Here is a 21485-nt window from a genome sequence, read left to right as displayed (position 1 = left end):
TTTGCCAAGAGCAAACCCTAGTCAAGTACGAAAACGTTTACTAAACACTGCAACTAGAGCTCTTTGAGTTTGAAAGTCTTCTGTCAACGTAGCCTGGTCCACGTTACCTCTCTCATCTACCCTCTGGCTTCCTTGACTTCTTTTTCCCTTTGACCAGGTTCTTTGCTCACATTGACCCACTACAGATTTCAGGTTTGCTCTCACCAAAGTCCACAGGCCCGCAGACACTTTTATCCTCTTGCTGAATCCCTCCCCCTTAATAAATACCTTCCAAGGCTAGAGCCAGTAAAATAATGGATTTGTACCACCTTCCAAAATATCCTCATAGGATCTGTGGCCAGCCTTAAAAATAGGTACATCTAAAAAATCTGATCTTTTTAAGTGGGTAGTTTGTATGTGTGTGATATCTAATGTGTGATTAATGTTGTCTTAACTCAAGAGTGCCTAAAGGGTAAGGAACTTGATAGTATGTTCATTGTGAGTGCTCCAAAAACAGCAAGGGCTATGCTTAAGAGTGAGTTCCCACATCACTTATGGAGCCTCCTTGCCAAAAAAGTTTTAACCTGAATCTAATCATAAGGCGATTGTGGAACATTCTACAAGACAGTTTCTCTGGACTCTTCAAAAATGTCAAATAAAAGCTATCAGGGAACTTTTCAAGATTAAAGGAACTTAAAGAGATATGACGACTAAATGCAATATGTTAATTGGATTCTGGAGTTTAGAAAAATACCTATAATGCCCATCTGAGACAGCTGGAGAAATTTGAATATGTTACATTTCTTGGGTATGAAAATGATTTGATTATATAGAAGTGTTTGCATTCATATATATACACACACACACATTTGTATATATATATGAGGAGAGAGTAAATATAGCAAAATGTTAACACTTGATAAATCTGCATATACCCACCCCCACACACATACACCCACACCCACAGCTCTACATATACGCACCTACCCACACACAGGATATATGTAGGAGACTCCTCTCTGCAAATTTGTACAAATCCATCTCAAACCAGAAGTCAGTTTGCCCTTTTTTTTTTTTTTAGTATAAACACTTAGCTCTTTGAGGTTGACTGTTTCACCACAGTGCCAAGTTCAATATGCATAAATGTTCATTATCAATAATATTAGAAATGAGTGTTGTTGCTGTATGTACAAGTAGGCGTTGTGAGAGAGGGATTCTCAGTGGTTAATGGACTGATGGGCTATCAAAAGTCTAAGGACCACCTGAAAATATGTGTACATACATTTCTTCCTGGTAAAGTGTACATAATTTTCATCAGATGTATGAAGGAAACTTTAAGAGATTTTTAAAACTGCTTTAAGAAGTTTCTAATTGGGTATTTCCTTTATTAAGAGAAACCTCAGACAAACCTCTAATTTGTCATTGCTAATAATGCCTGTAGCACTTTATACCAAGAAATTCACAGTAGCTAGTAGAAGTCCTTCAGTAAAATTCAAGTCTTTTCACCAGCTACACACATTAGTTGTCAACATGTGTAGGGACTGCTCCTTGAAAAGCTCAACACATTGGTAAGATATTTAAATAATCACTTTACAAGCCAGAGAAAGGAAAGAAAGATAGTGGAGAGCTAGTTGCCAAGCAGTGGCTGGGCTGGTGCGTTTTAAAATTGCAGCATGCAGCCCCCCAGAGTATGAAAGGAGAACTGACGTGCCTTCTAATTAGCAGGGAATTAACCTCAGCAGTGTGACTGTGTTCTGGAAGGGAATTTGGAACATCACTGGGTTATGGGACACAATTGTACACCAGGTGGTCCTAGTTAGGTGAGAGATTTTATGTAAAAATAATCCTTCTTTGGCTTTATTCAGCACAATAAAACCACTAAGACGTTTCTCCATATGAATTATTTCTACAGGCACATTCAAAATGTTAATCCCTATTTTTATATGCATTTTCCATGACTCCTAAGAAGTTTACCAGGTTGGGAAATTTGCAAAAACTGGTCCCTTGACAAAGTCATGGGGTACTTTTTACCACAACAGGTTTGTTTTGTTTTCATGTGAGCCCAAAGTACTTTCGTAACATCCCTCACTATGGACGTCACAAATAGGATCAAATATCGTTATCCTAACCTTACAGATGAAGGCAAGGGTCTCACAGTGACTTTTAAAGGCTGTCAAATTCTGAGTTAGTATTGCACCTTTATTCTGGGGTGAGCAATCTAGAATTTTATCCATGCTGAACATGCTGTGTAATACAAAGTTCTATTAATGAAACCAGCAACGGGCACTTTGATTCTAGAAATTCAAAATAATATAGTACATCCTATATAGAGAGATGTATACATGAATACATCTATAATACAATACTTGATATTTGGAGCAACCATCTGAGGCCCTGAGCATTTCTAAAGTGTCTGTAGGGTCTTCCCTGAAAGAGAAGAGCCCACGTTCAGGGGAGTTTTACTCTTACACAGCCTGGTGTAGTGGAAAGAATTCAGACCTGGATTTGAATTATGAAGTCAATGTTATTATTTATATGACCTTGAGAAAAGTTATCCAGTCCTTTAGAGTTTTATCTGTTTCCTCGTCATGTTTTTATGAGGACCGAGACATCTTTTGAGTGTTCTCATTTGATTAAATTACTTAATTAATCCTTTTTTTTTTTAAAGATTTTATTTATTTATTTGAGAGAGAGAATGAGATAGAGAGAGAGCATGAGACGGGGGAGGGCCAGAGGGAGAAGCAGACTCCCTGCCAAGCAGGGAGCCTGATGCGGGACTCGATCCTGAGACTCCAGGATCATGACCTGAGCCGAAGGCAGTCGCTTAACCAACTGAGCCACCCAGGCGCCCCAATCCTTTTTTTTTAAACATGCTTCATAGTAGAGTTCATCGACATATCCTGGCCATTTAAAATATAAATATATACACTCTTCCCTATTTCCAGTGCCAATCATTCTATATGAGTAGATGTGGGTATTTTAGGCACAGCAAAAAGAATGAAACTACAGCTTTTGTCCATATCTTATACCACATTAGTAAAAGTGTCAGGAAACAGTACATATGATTAATGCTGCTGAAATAGGCAGGAAATTATTCAGGTGGATTCAATCAACCCAGCCAAACATATAGGTAGCTTATTAAAATTTAGACAAAAGTCTACAGGCACTTAATACATAATGATGACTCTAGAGCTAAATTAAGAGTGCTCCCCACCCCCATGCAGCCCAGCGCCTACAACTGACTGCCTAAGAGCAGCCACGCTTCTTACAGCTAGAGTTCTTGACCTGCTTTTCAGTTTTTTTTCCTCTCCGAAAGTCAGACACGTGACCTTTCTAAACCCCTAACCCAGAGCCCTCGCGGAAACTCCGTGCCATTGAGTTTCCCTTGAGGCTGGCTCTTACCAAAGCAAAGACAATGTGAAATTGACATGCTGCGTATTCTAAACTACACCCTCAGACCTGTGAGCTCTGACGCATGGGCTGGGATTTTGAAGGAAAGGACGCACACTATGGATTTAACGCAGCTTGAAGACGACAGTTTTCTAGACAAAGGACCGCACCTGGCTCACTGGGGTCCAGCTACACCTCAGGTATTTAAAGCTGTCGTTGCGATAAGACAAGGTGAAATACTTTTCAGAGCTCACACATCTTGGTTACTATCACTGCAGCGGGAAGCATGGCCTCGTCCCTTCTTTCTCACTTTTTAGGATCACCTCACCTAGGTTTTCGTGAGGACAGACAGGTCTCCTCTGCGGGCCAAGGCCAGCCTGAAATTCCCTTAATTACCACAAAGGAGTTCACTGCTTTTGAAATCAGCTCAGAAAGAGAGCTTAATGTGGCAGTAAAAGCTTTGTCTCAAGTCCCAGTTCTACTATTTACCAGCCATAGGACCTGAATAATATTAAAATGACTCGTTTATCTAAAGAGCCTCCCAGGCAAAGACTAATAGATATATTTGTGGCCTGTAAGTCTTTTGAGAACTCCAGACTAATGATTTCAACTAGAAAATTAAACACAAGAATAACAGTAACAATATTAATTGGCACATCTGTTGTAGGTTCTGTGTAACTGTGAGGGACAGACACAGTCTGGTGGCATGGGAAACACAAGAGAATTCTCTAGTCAGTTCTGGCGTTCAACAGCCAGGGGCTCTGGGGCAAGGTAGTAGAAGGCCCGAGGTCTCCACTTTTCTCATCTGTAAAATGAGGGTATCAGACAACATCAGCATTTCCCCCAGTGTGTTCCTTGAAGCGTTCTATACTGTTTGCTCCCCTCCCCCAACTCATTTCCACCTCCACAAAAATGAATGAGATCTGGTGAAATCCATTTGAAAGCAGTCTCCGTGGCACAAATTTATCTTGTGAACATCCAAGAGGAGTACTTACTGGTCAGCATTTTCAAAAACTCTTTTCCCAGGGGCGCCTGGGTGGCTCAGTTGGTTAAGCGACTGCCTTCGGCTCAGGTCATGATCCTGGAGTCCCGGGATCGAGTCCCGCATCGGGCTCCCTGCTCAGTGGGGGGTCTGCTTCTCCCTCTGACCCTCCCCCCTCTCATGCTCTCTCTATCTCATTCTCTCTCTCAAATAAATAAATAAAATCTTAAAAAAAAAACCAAAACTCTTTTCCCTCAAAATTATTTTCTGAACAAAGAAGGAAGAAAGTATTCAACCAGCAGCATACCTATGTGTGCCCTAGGATGAGGCTTTTTAAACTGGGTTTATTGCAGCATTCTTTGGTTGCCAGATGTACTGAAAGCAGAAAATGGGCAGTTTTAGCTGACAGCATTAGTTATTTTCTCCTCAGTTAATAGCAAGTTCTATCCTCCAAGCTGCCATTTGGCTTCAGAGGTCTTCCTGAGTCATTCACCAATTGTCTCCGTTAAAAATAGGACCGTGTCATGTGGGAGAGATCACCACCAACAGCAAGCATGACCTTATTTAACATCACATGCTTGCCCCATAAGCTTCTTTCTCCTAGGTGTCTTTGAAAAGCCCACCAAGATCTAGATCTGAGTCATTTTCAAGGAAGGCAGGGAAAGGGGCTTTTCAAAAGAAAACAACAACAAATTTCTCCCAATATAAGGCCTGTAGAAGAAGGTGGGGAGGAGAAACAGGGTTTTCAGGGGAATTTTTGTTGTTGTGAATTTGTTTTCTGTTTTGTCTCCTTGTGTTTTTAAACTCTGGAGGAGTTTGTGTAACCAAAATGAAAGGCCATTCTTTCATAAAATAGTATGGTGGTCTCTGCGGGGTGGAGGAAGGGGGGTTACACTCTGCTGGCATACCTAGATTCTTGCCTAAATTTTACTCCTGGCTCATTGGTGACTGTGATCCAATCCCCTACTTCAGTGTGTGTTTGTGAATAGGTGCATGTTTTCATTTTTAAAAGTAGGGAAGTACCACAAACTCAACCTGCAAATGTTAGGAAAAAAGAAAGAACCACTCATAATACCACCCTCTGAACCCTAGAATTATTTTTACATACATCTCTTCAGTCTGTTATAAATATGTTTATAAGTTATGTAGTTGTAATTCTAATGTATATATTTTTTTCATTTAACTTATTTCATTTACACTGTATTATAAGGTTTTCCCCATAAGGGTACCAAGCCTCATATTATTTCTTAATGGCTATCTAAAATTTCACCAATTTATTTACTCCCCTATTCCTTTACTGGAGGACTTGCAGTTGCTTCAAATTTATAAATGACGCTGCAGTAAACATCTTTGTGCAGTTGTCTTTTTTTAACAGTTTGAATAACTTACAAGATACATCATGGGCATGAAAATCAGTGAGTCAGATGAAATGGACTATTTAGAGGTCTTATTAGAAAATACTGAATTTCTCTCTGAAATGGTTGGGTCATTGCCATCTCACCACAACGTGAAGAACCTTAGTTCTTCACACTTGGGAAATGTTTCTACGAACTCAAAAGGATCTTTGTTTGCATTTCTTTGATTACTAATAAAATCAGGTCCTAACCCTCTCACTGAAAACCATGCAGTTCTCCGATAATGTCTGCTTTGCCCTGAACAATATTTTAATGATTTGCAAGTTGGTAGACCCGATGCTCTGACCCTCAGGTCAAAGGCAGGCCTCAAGTTACAGGGCAATCAATCAAGGAAAGCTCTGTGCGAGGCTTCCAGCCCTGCCCCCTGCCAGCACAGAAACAGAAATTGTTCTTCGCAAGGATTGCCCTGGGTTCCCAGCTAGGCATTCCACAGTCATTATTTTCCTGAAGTTTGGCCTCTCTCTCTGCACTGGTTATAACACTTTAGTTCTGTGTGCTGAATATTCATGAGACACCTATTTGGAGCTAGATAATGTGACAAGCCCTCATAGCCTCAAAAATGAATCAGATACAGGCTTGCTCAGCAAGTTTAAATCTAGCACCGTGGTTCACCAACCTGGCTGATCATAGGCTCATCTGGGGAACTTTCAAAAAAGAAGCTTCCTGGGTTCACCTCAGACCTGCCAAATCAGAAATTGCAGGCTTCTGTATTTCTCACAAGCTACCTGAGGTAAGCCAGGCTCAGGAACCAGTGGCCTAGAGTTTGCTTCTTGGTGGTGTTCTCTCAGGACGACAAAGGAATAAAGCAGGAATATAAACAGGCAGTTGTCTGTAGGCGGATAAGTGAAGGGAATAAGGGGGAAATCAGCTTCACCGAGAGGAAACGATTGATCGCCTCAGAATAAAGAGCAAATTGCACAAGCCTTTTAACAGTTACCTTCAAAAAAGCCTCTTTCCAACCAAAGGTGATACATCTTATTCTGCTGGGATTAGTAGAAGGAGCCCTGAGCATACCTTCTGCCTAGGTTATTGAAATTACCTGCCTTTAATTTTTTCCCTTCCCCTACAATCCAGTCTCCAGGTCATGAGAGTGCTCCCTAAAACACAGATGGTCTCCGCAGTGCCAACCAAATAAACCTCCACCTTCTTAACATGACAGTCGAGGTGCTTGGCTCTCCCCAGACTAACCACCTTTCTATCTTACAATGACGAATCAGTTGGGTGAGTTTTCCTTTTCAAACTGTATACCCTACCTCCCAGCCCCTCAGTCTCAATCTGACTTCCTAAAGGTTCTCGGCACACATCTCGTTCCACTCCACGCCATTGAGAAAGCCATCTTTGCCACCCGGAGTTCCCTCACCCCACATCTAGTCCAGCTCCACTCACACCTCTCTCCAAAGCCAAAAGCCTCTCCACCATCCCCCTCTGATTGTACCTACCATTGCTAGCCATCACTTATTAAGTACTCTCTGTGATGTGCACTCTGCCAAATGTTTTACACCTGCAGTTTCACAAACAACCGTGAGTTAGGTGTGCCCATTCTTCAGATAAGGCAAATAAAGCTCAGAGGGGTTAAATAGAGCATGTAAGTTTGCCTAGCTACCAAAGACAGAGCATGGCACCCAACCCAAATCTAACAAAGCCCGACCTATAATAATATATTCTCTTTACTACCTCAGTCCCCTAAGACCTTCCATTGTTTGTATATTATTTGAGAGTCATCACATTCTGCCTTGTGTTACAGCTGATTCTAAGTGAATTGGGTCTCATTTCTGGGGAGTAGTTTCTCCAGGGCAGCGATCCTAACAGGTAATTAGTGCTTAGCATTCCCTAGAATGCTTAAGTTTTGCATTTCAGTAAGTCCTTAGTGAATGTATAGAAAACCAAGATGAATATAGTTGTGTCTCACTGATGAATTTGTGCTATGAAATACACTCGTTATTATATGTCATGTTTCAATGACAGATATTGCAGATATATTTGCCCTTAAAATATAACAAAGCCAAAAGGCAAAGTCTGACACCAGAGTCAGCTTGCAAACGCTTGTTAGTCTTATCCCTCAACACCAGCATTATAAAAAGTCCCACTGGATTAGTGCTCAAAATGTCATGCATTTAAAGCACTTAAATAATTTTTTAAAAGAGGCTTTGGCTATGATACCATATACATTATGATTAATAAATAGGAAAATAACTATATAAACAACATGTCAATATTATGTACTATAAAAACTGGAATGAAGTTTAACAAAATAAATTAGATTCTCTCTTCCAAATTAAGGACCCGTATCTCCTCTTCTGCAGATCCGATGTGCCTTTGAAGGTGCAAGATGATAGAATCCCAGGGCATCTGAGGGTTGTCTCATTCTTACCGTGGGCCCTTGCTCTGTTATCCTCCCAAGTACAATGCTTTGAAATGGTTTGAAATTTTGTATAGTGGTTTCTGAACCGTAAATGTTAAATTGCTTTTGTAGGAAAATGATTAAGCAGGTCTGTTAAAACAAACAAACAAACAGCTGTCTAAGTAAGGCAGTGAAAATGACATCAATACAAGGGTTTCTTTCAAAGAAAATACTGTTGGGGAGAAGAATGGGTTAACCCCGAGTCATTCTTCTCCCACCTCTTTTCTCAGCCTCCCAGATACCATACAGCTGTTGAAAAGTATCTGTCAACAAAACTATTACTGTCTTTCTGGGATCAACACTCTGTCCTGGACCCTCAAGGTCAGCAGAGCCTCCTTCAGAGCAAGCAGAGGCAACAAGCAGAGAGCCCACGAGACCAGTGAAACTCCAAGGGACAGTGACAGGTGGAGGAGAGCCTTCCCCAATTGCTGCAAATTCTAGAGGGAAAGATAAGGCCAAGGGTGGAGGCTGCCCAACAAGATAAAGACATATTTCCTCACCCAAAAATCTCTCCTCTGGAACAGCCTAAGCGCTTCATCTTGCATTCTCCCTTCTTGCCTCACCTCATGCTTCCATTCATAGTTAGGAAAAATAGTTATGATGAGGAGTAAAAGACTAGGCTTAGTATAGGACAAATATCAGCTAGTGGTTAAAAAAAACAAAAACAGTTATTGTATGTCTGACATGATGTTAAGGCCTCTGTGTAAATCACCTTTATGAACAAAACAAAACACCTGTGAGATAGATTCTGTCATTTTACAGATGAGGAAACCGGTTAGAAGAGCTTAAGCAACTCGCTCAAAGTTGTTGAACTAACAGACGGTGGAGTCAGAATTTGAGTCAAATTCTAATTCCTAAGTCCATACATTTAATCAGTATGCCTTCTGCCTTTCTTTTACTCTCTTCCACTGTAGGAAGAACGTCCTAGAGAGGCTCTGACATAGACAGCCCCATCTTCTTGGGTTTCTAATGTGGCAGATTTCTATTACCAGAAAATTGTGGTTGGGCGCCTGCATGGCTCAGTTGGTTAAGCAAGCGTCTGTCTTGGGCTCAGGTCATGATCCCAGGGTCCTGGGATTCAGCCCTGCATCAGGCTCCCTCTCCCTCTCCCCACCCCCGCTCCCCTGCTCATGCTCTCTCTCTCTACCTCTATCTTAAAATCTTAAAAAAAAGGAAAGAAAGAAAGTTGTGGTCAAGAGAGGGCTTTCAAAGTCATAGCATGGCTTCTGGTGGGATTTAAATTATACAGTCTTTCTGGAAGGCAGTCTCTCAATATTCATCAAAATCCTGAAAAATGTGACACACTTTGACTTCACAATGTATCTAAATAAGATAAGTAAGGACATTGACAAAAATTTAAGTAGAGGTATTCACCGATTCTGTTTAATAATGCCAAAAATTACTGGGAAACACCCTTCTGTGAAAAATCAGGGTTTGTTTTAAATTATGAAATACACTGGAATCTTATAAATTCATTAAAAACAAAGTTATGGAAAAAATAGATTGACATGGAAATTCATTCATGATATAATGTGATTAAAATAGTTTTAATGTTACTAATATTACACTGTATGTTAACTAACTGGAATTTAAATATAAACTTGGAAAAAGTTTTAAAATATCATATAAATATTCTATTTAAATGTATATATGTATATTATACATTATATACTAAGCTAACAACAAAAATGGGGAGGGGTGTAGAAGTTATAGCTATAGAATCATAAAATCTCGTGGTTGGGAGGGGTTTAGTTCACAAGCGCCAGTCCCAACATCCCTGAGAGATAATACCCAGCATCTTTCTAGGGCTTCTACTGCCATGGAGCTCATTAACACATCCTCTGCCCGGTTTCAGTGAATTTTTGTACAGCACATGTAGTTTACAAGACTTCTGTCCACCCAGCACAGACCCATGTCAACTTGCTTTAGTAGAAAAAGGAGGGGGCAAATTTGATCCTTAGAAAAGATTCAGTGCTAAGAAGCCATTTTCTTCCATAACTTTCTCCAGAGGGGAAAAATGTTACATAAATCCAACTAAGTAAAGCTTATAAACTTATAATTTGAACTGCTCCCAGTCACCAGCACTAACAGCCCCAACATCTATAACCAGCATTGGAATCTGTAACTAATGCTGATAACTGCCTCCAAAAGGCTTTGTTTATATTAGTGGTACTTCTGGAAAACTCTACCAAGGAAAAGCAGGCTACCTGCGAGAAAAGGCAGGCAAAAATGAGAAACTTACTATAGTGTGTGGAAAACCAGGAACTGAACTAGTTCCTTGGGGTATGTTTGAATGTTCTTGAATTTTCTGACTTGTGATCTTGCCTTCCAATCTATGCATCACTGAGCTCTGTAGCAGAATGCTAGCCCAAGTCAAGAGGTTTTTCTGAAACTGGACATCCATGAGATGAGACAGTTGTTTAATTTGGAATAGTGAGTCTGCCATAGTGTGTGTGTGTGTGAGTGTGTGTGTGTGTAAAGGCCTGAGGATGGAAAGATACATCTGGGAGAAAAGAGATGGATGTGAGTGTTCAGAAAGAGTTGAAAGAATATATGTAAAAGATCAACAACCTGAAGTAACAGCTGAACGGCCAGAAGTTCAATCTTGCTGCAGAGAGAAGCTAGCCAGCTAAACAAAGATCAGATCAGGAAAATTCTTTTAGGCCAAGCTCAATGTCTGGATTTTATGCTCAAGCAAGGAGAATTACTTGGCCAAACCGTATAGCAGAGTGGTTAAGAACCCTGATTTTAAAATCAGTTCCTGAATTTGAAAACTATCTGTCATTACTTGAGCCATGGGAAATTACCAATACTCAATTGCTTTTGACCTTCACAAATGGCAATTTCATGTGGTTCAACCTAATACAAAATAGAAGAATTGGCTCTTAGCTCTGAAGTATTCCATGGAAGCCTGCTGAGGTCCCATTCATTACACCAGGGAATAGGAGAGAGCCCATCAGGAGTCTGGCCAAGGACGGGACGGGTTTGCTGACTCCCGTCAGAAGATGATACCTGCCTTAGCTGGCTGCACAGGACAGGCCATGCCCAGGGAAGGCACTGATCTTCAGCTTCCACTCGGTGTCCTCAAGCCCACCTCCCCTGTTGTGCCTGGTCTGCTGCTTCTTTTCCCGGTTTTGGTCAGAAAACGTCTAACTCCCAGGGCCTGCTGCTGATGTCGTCATCCCTCAGTTATCTGACCCAGCTAGAGGAATTTCTGGCAAACAAGGCCCAGTGCACATGCAGGCCTCTCTTTTCCTTTCTCTTGCTCATTCGCTCCCTTTCTTTGGCTCAAGAATCTGCCTCCTCTGGTAAGGCAGGGATGAGTTTCTGAATTGTGTTTATTTGTTGGCGCTTTGGTGTGAAAGCACTCCCCGTCAACTGCATATTAATCTTGTCAGCAGTCTGTATCTGTTTTCCTCTGCCTCCCTCCCCTGGCCTAATTTATGGCTTTCCTTCCCCTTGCTTCCCATTGTCACAGTGACCTGGGCGGGCTCTCTTGTGGGGACGCAGGCCTCAGGCTGGAGCAAGACCTGTCCTTCTAAAATGAGCTGAAAAGTGATGCAAAAATCCTGCAATTTGTGTGGCGAGGATAAATTTAGACCAGGCCTTCCCTAATGTATTGATGTCCCAACACATGCTACGTGCTATGCTCGGTGCTGTCAGCAAATAGAAGAACCAGGGAGCTGGTCCCTGTCTTCTGGCGGGAAGGCACATGGGACAACAGGCAGACAATGTGCCCAGCATGTGTACTTTAGTTGCTGAGCCAGACTCAAATTCAGATGATAAGGGTTTAAATCCCAGTTCAGACACTTTGCAATTTTGTGACTATTTGTCCATTTGTTATGAACATATTCATTATCCTCTAAACCCCATTTTTTCACCTCCAAAATCAGTGAACTCGTATCTACTGCACAGAGGAGTTATGTGAATTAGGTAATAGAATGTACCTTAGCTCTTGTCATAACGTGTGGCCAATACTAAGCGTTCGAATTAGGAGTGCATCTTTATGTATTATTATTAAAAAGGGGAAGGTAGAGAGAGAAGGAGGAAGGAAGGAAATTCATGAAATGGTGCACTTGCAAACTCGGAAAGAGTTCTTAATAACATTGTTTTTGAAGCTCTGCCAATTAACCTTGAGTCTTATGCTAATATTGGGTTTCTTTATAATTAGATCCATAGCAACAGGCTGTGTGTTTGAAATCTTGAGAAAACCTGAAGTTGGGCCACCTCATCCTGACACTGGCCCAGGAATTAGACTAAGTAGGCTCAAACATTTAGTGTGTCTAAATCTCAGGTGCTGTCTTTGAAGACTGTTTGTCCTGAACTGGAATTTCTTGATAATGTTAAGTAGCTAAAACGAGCTGTCATAAGCTAAATCTGATTCCATGCCCAAATCTTTGCTGCTCCTATCACCAAGGTCAAGCCAGGACTATTTTTCTAGTCCTCTCCCATGACAGAGGTCATAGTCACAGCCCTGAATTAGACTCAGCCTAAGATGCTCTGAGTGGTTTTACTGCAGCAAAAAAAAAGTAGCTTAATGTGTTACAGAATAAAATCTCACCATGCAATCTCTCAGTGGGCCCTAAGCCCCTTCCAGAAAACTGGTGTTCCATTCCCCCCCAAGTAGCCATTCCAGCAGAGATTTATGATTCCTCTGTGGAATTTCTCTTTATTTCAGTGTTTATGTGAAATTCTTAGAGGCCATAGGAATTCTGGTATTCCTTCAATTCTGTTACTTCTTAATTTAAAAAATTAAAAACAAACCCAATAGATCCTTTGCTGCACTCATATATGAGTTGGACAGATGGAATGAGACCGACAGCTGAGCTTTGCATAGCATGCCTCCCTCTCAGGCCTTTTATGGACCGTCCCTCTTGCTTTTCACACTCTCCACTCCCACCTGGCTAATGTTACCTCATCCATCAAGTCTCAGCTTTGATATATTTTGGTTGGGGAAGACTTCACTGTACCCTTGAGCACCCCTGCTTTCCCGCATCAGAGCACCAATCACACTATGTCTTAGTTCCTGTTTGTCTCCTTCCCCCAGGGATAGCAGACACCATGCTTGTCATATTCATTATTTACTGCTGCTCCCTAGGATGGTGCCTGGCTTTCAATGTATATTTACTGGAAAAAGGAAGAGAGAGGAAGAAGGATGCAGTCTTACTGGATACACAGTGACCTGGCCTAGATAAAAACAAAGTCAACGACTTCTTCAGGGCCTGGTATGCTAATACCAAGTGCTGGCCTATGTGTCAGAGAGGCACATGAACCAAAGTGTCTGAGCATGGCCTCCACTAGACATGAAGTGAGGAATGTTTGAAGTTTGTTTGTTGTATCTTTAGCATTAATCTTAGGTTGCTCCTAACTTACATAGGAGCTTTTCTGTCATCCTGAGACTAGAAGTATCATTTTAAATTCTAGCCAAAATTTTAGCCTCAAAAAATTATCATTATTTTTTCAATTAAATTTCCATTTGTGGTTAAGACTAACTTTTGACAAAGACAAGAACTAAGAGATAATATATTTGGATGTTGTTGGAGAGAGATATTTGAGAAATAAACCAGTGCCAGGAAATAGGTGCAATTAAGAAACACTCAAACTCACTCTCTCTCTCTCACATGTGTGCACACGCATGCACACACACACAGTGGCAAATGAGAAGTTGAAAGGTATCAATCACAGGCAGGACAGAGGAGGACATCTAGTTTCAAGCTTACTAATTTTATGCCTCTTGGCCAGTGATTGGATTGCACTGTGTCTCAATTCCATCATCTATAAAATTGGGATAATAATGCCTATCTGATAGGATTGTTGAGAAGATTAAAAATAATATCCGTAAAGCACCTCACACGTAGTAGTCACTCAATAAAAGACAAGACGGTGATGATATCTCTGATACTCACAAGGGAGGAGCAGAGAGAATACCACGTTCCCTGGCAAAGCAAACCCCTTGCAGCCTAGAGGGAAATCCTGGGCTGGACACGAAGTCAATGAAAGCCCCAGATTCCTGGGACAGTATCGTGCAAGCACCATGGAGACATCTGATTACTTGACTTAGCATTGATTTACGGAACTTGCAGGCTGTCCAGAACCCGAGGGCTATCTCCAGTCCAGGCATACCTGGCTGAGAGTGTTGGTGAAGTTTCTCTGTACAGTGACATTTCAGAAAGCAAATCAGCTCTGCATGCTCCTTATTGAGTAGTAATTCAAACATTCCCAGTTCCAACCAGATACTTTGTTCTGCTCCATTTTGTCAACCTGTGTGTTTAAAACTGGTAGCTTCTCTTATCACACCTAGCCAAGGACACAGCAACAGATCCTCGACTCTAAGCATTGTTGGTCCACCCAAGTCCTTGAGCCATGAACACAGTCTCTGCCTGTTCTCCTGTCCGCTGAGGTCTCTAGAGTCTGTGCATAGGTACACCCTGTTTCTGAGATCTGCCCTCCCAATTTCTGATTCCCTCCAAAAGGGATGTGCCAGGCTCAGTTGCTTTTCATCTATCCTGCTGCGTATCTGTTTATATAAATATTCACAAAGCTGAATATAAATGCATGTATAAATTTGAGTCCTACTTTTTTTTTTTTTATTTCATGTAGGAAGTATCTGGCATCTTTAACATTTTTTGGCATTTTTTAAAATTTTTATGGCAGTATAATATTGCATCCCATGAAGGATCAAAATCTCCATGTTTCTCACTGATGAATATCTAAGTTGCTTTCCTTTCTTCTTTTCCTCTAATATATTTAACAAAATGATAACTTTAAGCCAGGAAAGGGTAAAAGAGGAAAGCACATGAGGACCTCCGTGTAGTCTCTGAGGGGCTTATCTCTGGCCAAAGCTTTGGCTCTCACTTGTTCCCAGCTTTCACAGACTATCCCCTAAAACAATGTGTTCCCTGGATGTCTGTTCATAGAAAACAGATATAAGGACTGGAAAGAAGACTGTCATTGTGCAGCATTTCTTTCTGCTTGGAGAGTCTGTTGAGAAAAGCAAAGGAAGCCTCTCTCATCTCAATTTTCCAAGTGAAAGCACTAAGACCTTTCACCAATGACTGCAATACTCACCCCAAATTCTAATCAGGTCAGGCTCTTTATATATGTTGAACATACCATTCCTATTCCTACCTCTCTGTACCTTAGCTTATGCTCTTCTTCTCTGTCTGGAATACCTCTCCCTCTACTCCCTACCTTTCCATTCTTTAGGTTCCAACTTGCTTTCTATGCAACTCCGTGAATATGTTTCTACCACTAGTCCTCACCAAAATCTTGACTCTTTGAACTCTTATTAAAAGCAGAAAATCCAAATTTTGTATTCAGTTGTCCTCTGTAATCTTCATATAGGATCGTCTTACCTCTCTAGCTGGGTCAAAGCACCTTAAGGTAAAGAAGCTTACCTTAACATTTTTATAAACCCCACAGCTACTGTGGTATGATACAACTGGGAATTTGATAGGTTGTGAAGACTGATGATGTGTGAGACCAAGGATCTGTTAATCCAGGGACATACAAATTGGAGACCATTTCTCCGGAAATAAGGAGACCAGAAGGAAGAAGAGAGACAGGAGCTCTGTAAGGCTCTGCAAGTAGGGGAGACATGGGAGGGGTCAGTAAGTGAACAGACAGGAGCTGTTAGAGAGATTTGATAGGAGGTAGCAGGAAACTGAGGAAAATACACCAAGTATTTCCATGGCCATGGCCAATAGCCTCCTATCAGGATGTTAGACCCTGGACACATGGAAGATAAGAGCAGCATATGGCCAAGCTAAGACTGAATTGAGAAACTGTCCAAGAAGTGCCCTGGCTTACTTGGCGGTAGTCACTCAACAGAAGCTTTTACACTAGATGTTAGGGACACCTTTTCCTTATTTAATGATAAAAGAGAAAATTGCTAAAGCAAGTTCTAGTACCCCCTTCATTCCCAGCCAGAATTTAACCCAAGTATGGAGCAAGATCTCATCTACAGATAAATCTAAGTAGGAAAACTTATATTTAGAGAATTTTCATGGAAGGGAGGCAGGCAAGCCCATTATTGCTATTCATGAGCTAGGTACTCAATAAACGCATGGAGCACTGGGTGTTATACGCAAACAATGAATCATGGAACACTACATCAAAAACTAATGATGTAATGTATGGTGATTAACATAATAATAAAAAACAAATAAAAATAACAAAAAATAAATAAAATAAATAATTGCTTCCTAATTAGCAAGAAATTTTGGTGTTTTTTTGTTATTCCTTTTTTTTTCTTTTTTATTTTTGTTACAGTTGTAGTTGTTTACATTATGATGAGAACTATTTCCCTAGAGCCTTGAAATCATAACAGGGACAGTTAAGAAAGGAGGCAAGAATGGAGTAGTGGAAAGGATGATAAAAGAAAAATTCTTAAGTAGACCTAAAACCAATGCTCTAGTTATCTTCCTGCTGGGACCCTACACAACCACAGCAAATAAGGAGTTGCATATGGACAGGAATATGGCAGGCTAGTTTTTGAGATCTGCCAAGAGATTCTCACCTTCTGAATAAGGACCCTAAAATAATGTTGGTGTTAACTTGCTAGATCTGAGATAGTAATGTTAAGCTCTTGTCCCCCAGCCCAGTGTTTCTAAGCTGACCACAGAGTCTCTGTAGAGAACAAGAGAACTGTGAAATAAACACAGATGTGTAAGCACCAAACAGGAAAGGATTTCTCAAAGAAGAAAACTGATTGGACAAAAACTCAGATCAAGTCTCCAATGTCCTAAATTTACCTCCCTGTTACAAGAACCAAGAGTCATTTGATGAAATGAAGAGATCCAAACAATTAAAATAATTAAATAAATAAGTGAAGCAAGCTTGAGTCAGCTGGTGTGATTTGCTGCCACTGGGGAAGTCCAAGTCAAACACTGTACTAGAGTTTGAAAACAACGGGGTCATTTAAAGACCATTCCTTGCATTCCTCTCAGGTCAGAAGAGGATAAAGATCAGAGTATTTGGGGCTGAAGTTTCAGAACATGATGTGATTACGATGGTGTTCACCCTGTCATGTACAGCCTTCCCAGCTGGCATTGGGCATTATGAAATTCCCTGCCCCAGGCATGTGGAACCTTCGCCACATGGGAGATTGGTGGGGACACCCCCACAGCTTGACCTATTACTCTGTGTTCTCATAAAATCAGGATGGGGTTCAATAGGCCCCTTCCCATAAGCAGAAGGAAAGCCCCACCCAGCTGCCACAGAAGCTGCAAGGTACTGAATGAGGCAAAACACAAGGTCTGATGTATGGTTTAGAATAGCCTCCTAGCAAATTCTTTAAACAAATTAGGAGTGTTTCTGGTCTCAATCTCTCTCTCTCTGTTGGGAGCAGTAAAGGGAGACAATAAAAAAAAAAAAAAATTAAGCCTGCTAATCCTACCCAGAACTACCCAAGACTACTTTGGTCTGGGGACACACATGCTCAGCCTTCAGAGATGCATATGGGTGCATTTTGTTAATCCCCATCACTACGTGTCAGGGATAACTGATCTATGACTAAAAATAGTGTGAGGACAGCAATACCAGCTATGTGGGTATTGCTGTCAGTTGAATAGCAACTGAGGACACAGTGGAAAACTTGACAGCAGCACAGGAGAACCTTCCTGGCCCAAGGCCACCAGCTCAAGGGCAAGAGCCCTGGGTTCATCTGCTGGGGCAGCTTGATTGACAGGCTCACCTCCAAAGAGTGAGTTTCAATGGCTGCAATCCTCTCATATTATTGAGCGCCCTCTGAGCATAAAACAAAGTGTTAGGAGCAGGGGATACAATGATATAAGGCATGGTTCTTCTCTGGAAAAAGCTTACAACCGCATGCTCTTTAAGAAGAATATGTAAAGTAAAACAAAACCAATTCTGCTTCACTTCACTGACTTCAGCTTGAAACTGTCTCCAGCACCCACACTAACAGAGAAAGAAACTGAACTGTAAGAGAAGTTCAAGGCCTAGTGAGATTCTCTGGGTGGGAGGAAAAAGGAGAGAAGCAGAAAGAGGCCTTAAGGTCACATTTACCAATTTATTCAAATTGGTTACATGTAGTTAGTACCGAATATTATTAGTAATGCTTTCTGTATCCTAAGGAAGTGTCTGCCACTAAACATTAATTTGAATCTCGGTATTTTTTCCTTATGTAATTATCACATGCCTACAAAAAGCTAGAGGCTGTGCAAAGGATCTTTTTAAAGATTGCTGTGAAGATTTGTTATAATGATCTTGCCCAGAGTGTGTTTGATAGAAGAACAGTTCTGAGGAAAATTGCTAGGTATTCTTAAGAAAGTCACATGCTATATGCAGCGGAGTGGCAGTTGCCAACCATAACACCAGGTCTCATCGAGATGCCTTTATCCATTCTAGACATGACTGGGCATGACCAAGGCATTCATTTCATTTCCTTAGCATATACAGTGTGGGGTTCTCGAATAAGATGTTCAATAGAACTTTTGATTCATTTGTTGGCTTCAGGCCACAGGCCTCATACAGTACAATAATGGCTTACTTAAACAAATTCAAATTCAATTAAATGCAAAATGGCACATTTCAGTCACCAAACATCAGGGGTGAATTAAAGAGTGTGCCTCTATCTTGTAATGTTTGACTGCTGACAGCTTTCAAGTCTTACCCCCAACCTCTCCTCCTGTGTCTCACATCTGGGCAAGTGGATCACAAAGCATGGGGGGGTTCCAGCAGTGGGCAGGAGGCTCAAGCCAGGCAAGCCCATGCCCAAATGAAGGAAACATCATCTGGGCCCCATCCCACAACCATCTATTTTACCTATGAGAGCTTACCTATAAAAAGCACTTAGAACAGCTCCTGCCACATGGTAAATGCTATGACCTGTTAGTCATCACTACTATTGTGATTGCTATCATTGTTGTTGATAGTATTGTCACTAGAGAAAAGGACTAAGATACCCTCCAACACACACACAGAATTGTGGCTTTCACTTCAACCCTATGCCATTCCTGGAAAGGAGTTGAAGTAATTTACCTTCCCAACTTCCAGTTCTCCCTAAAGATTTCCCTTATATTAAATATTTATGGTTACTCATTCTTCTTGACTATCTTTCCCTAAAGATTTCCCTTATATTAAATATGTCTGGTTACTCATTCTTCTTGTGGACAACAAACTCCTAAACCTCTTGGGAACAAGGGCCTACTCCATGTCAACTCCTCTATGAGGCTATCCTAATCTGCTCATGCAGAGTTCATCACAAGCACTTCTTCCAATGTGGCCCTATGGCCCTACCACATCAAAGCATTTCCCACACTGTACTGGAGTCTTTATGTAATGTCTGTTGTCCTCACCAACCTGTGAGATTCTTGTGGGCAAGATTTGTGCTGACTGATCTCTGTATGTCCTTCCTTTTTTTCACTGTGGAAAAAGCAAAGGAAACAAATAGAAAATTTTATTTTTATGCATGTTGAAATTGAAAGCTTTAAGAGATATGAGATATATATGTACCCACACTGATGAGAATATATCCTGATATCTATATCCATATTATCTATACCTATCTACCATCCATCTATCCTAATGAGAATACTCATCAGGCAATTGTTTTTTTTTTTTTTAATTTTTTATTTATTTGCGAGAGAGAGAATGAGAGACAGAGAGCATGAGAGGGAGGAGGGTCAGAGGGAGAAGCAGACTCCCTGCTGAGCAAGGAGCCCGATGCGGGACTCGATCCCGGGACTCCAGGATCATGACCCAAGCCGAAGGCAGTCGCTTAACCAACTGAGCCACCCAGGCGCCCCTCATCAGGCAATTGTTAAACCAGTTGGAATTTAGAGAAGGTCAGGACTAGAGATAAACATTTAAGTGTCATTTGTACATGCTGATATTTGAAATGATAAGGACGGATAAGGTAAGTGAGGGTGAGATTTTAGAGAGAGAAGAAGGGCAAGGAAGAAACCTGGGGAATTTGGACTTTCCAAATCCCGCCCTTCATCTCTATAGATAGAGCCAATTGCTCCCTTCCTCCTATTTCAGATAGGTTCAGGCCTTCTCTAAGCTCTCAGGCCACTTTTGGCCGTAGGGAAATTTAGGGAGCTCTGGATCCTCTCTTAGTTTTCATTCATCTCTGCAGTTAATCCAAGATATAAACCAGGACTGAGAAGTGGGTCTCTGCCTGTTCTTCAGGGCCTCATCCTGTATGGTATTCTTCCTACAATCTCAGTTCTAACCTGTCTTGGCCATGAGGTACACATCAGTTACAGTAGTGTGCAGAGTTGAGATAGGAGTGACTATATGAAACCAGGGTTAGACTAGTGATCCCAAACAAAAGTAAAATCTGAATGTGATGCCAAACCTTAATACATGAATCAAAAAACAAAGTCTTGGGTATGGAAAGCAATGGTTAATGTCAGTTCCTGACCCATCGTAGCAGAAGGAACAAAGCACAAATGTAAGCGTACATGGGAGCTCCCAAAATCAAGAGTCAGCAGAATTTGCCAGTATTAATAAAAACCTGAGAAATTAGGTACTCTTATACCCTACTAGAGGAAGTATAGCTTAGTATCAACCATCTTGGAGGGTAACTGGGCAGTATATTTCAAAAGCATTAAAAATGTAGGGGCGCCTGGGTGGCTCAGTTGGTTAAGCGACTGCCTTCAGCTCAGGTCATGATCCTGGAGTCCCGGGATCGAGTCCCGCATCGGGCTCCCTGCTCGGCAGGGAGTCTGCTTCTCCCTCTGACCCTCCTCCCTCTCATGCTCTCTGTCTCATTCTCTCTCTCTCAAATAAATAAATAAAATCTTTTAAAAAAAAATGTATATACTCCTTGATCCTGTTATTCCATATCCAACCATTGAAATAAAGGATCCTCAGCATGGAGATTGAATTTATAGGAATGATGACAGAAGATAAATTGGAGAAGAAAATGCAGTCTCCCCACTAATAAGCTTCCAGAATTATATGCACATGTAAATTATGACTCTGACGCTGAAGGTTTGTTAAAATCTTGGTAAAGAACTGTTGGAGTTCTGTAGAAGAAATTTCACCAGTCTGGGTGGAGAAATAACCCTTGTGTACGGAAAGTGTGGTTAGTCGACCATTATTCAGTCTTTTCTTTTGTGCATCTTATTTGGTGTGGAGGCATGGAAAGCTTTGGAGTGACTATTGAAAGCTTTGATAGAAGCAGAAGCCCATATGGTTCAGTTGCTCTTGAATGCCTGGAAAACTAATAGATCGACATTTAAAAAAGATCAAACCACACCCTGGCTGACCCGTGCAATTTGAGCATCAGGTGAATGAGAGAACCAGACCTTAAACTATGTGTTAGCCATCTTACCAGTAAACTTGGATC

Source organism: Leptonychotes weddellii, chromosome 4 (assembly GCF_054177405.1).
Source record: "Leptonychotes weddellii isolate Sample4059 chromosome 4, ASM5417740v2, whole genome shotgun sequence".
Classification (NCBI taxonomy): Eukaryota; Metazoa; Chordata; class Mammalia; order Carnivora; family Phocidae; genus Leptonychotes; species Leptonychotes weddellii.
Note: the sequence above shows the minus strand (reverse complement) of the source record.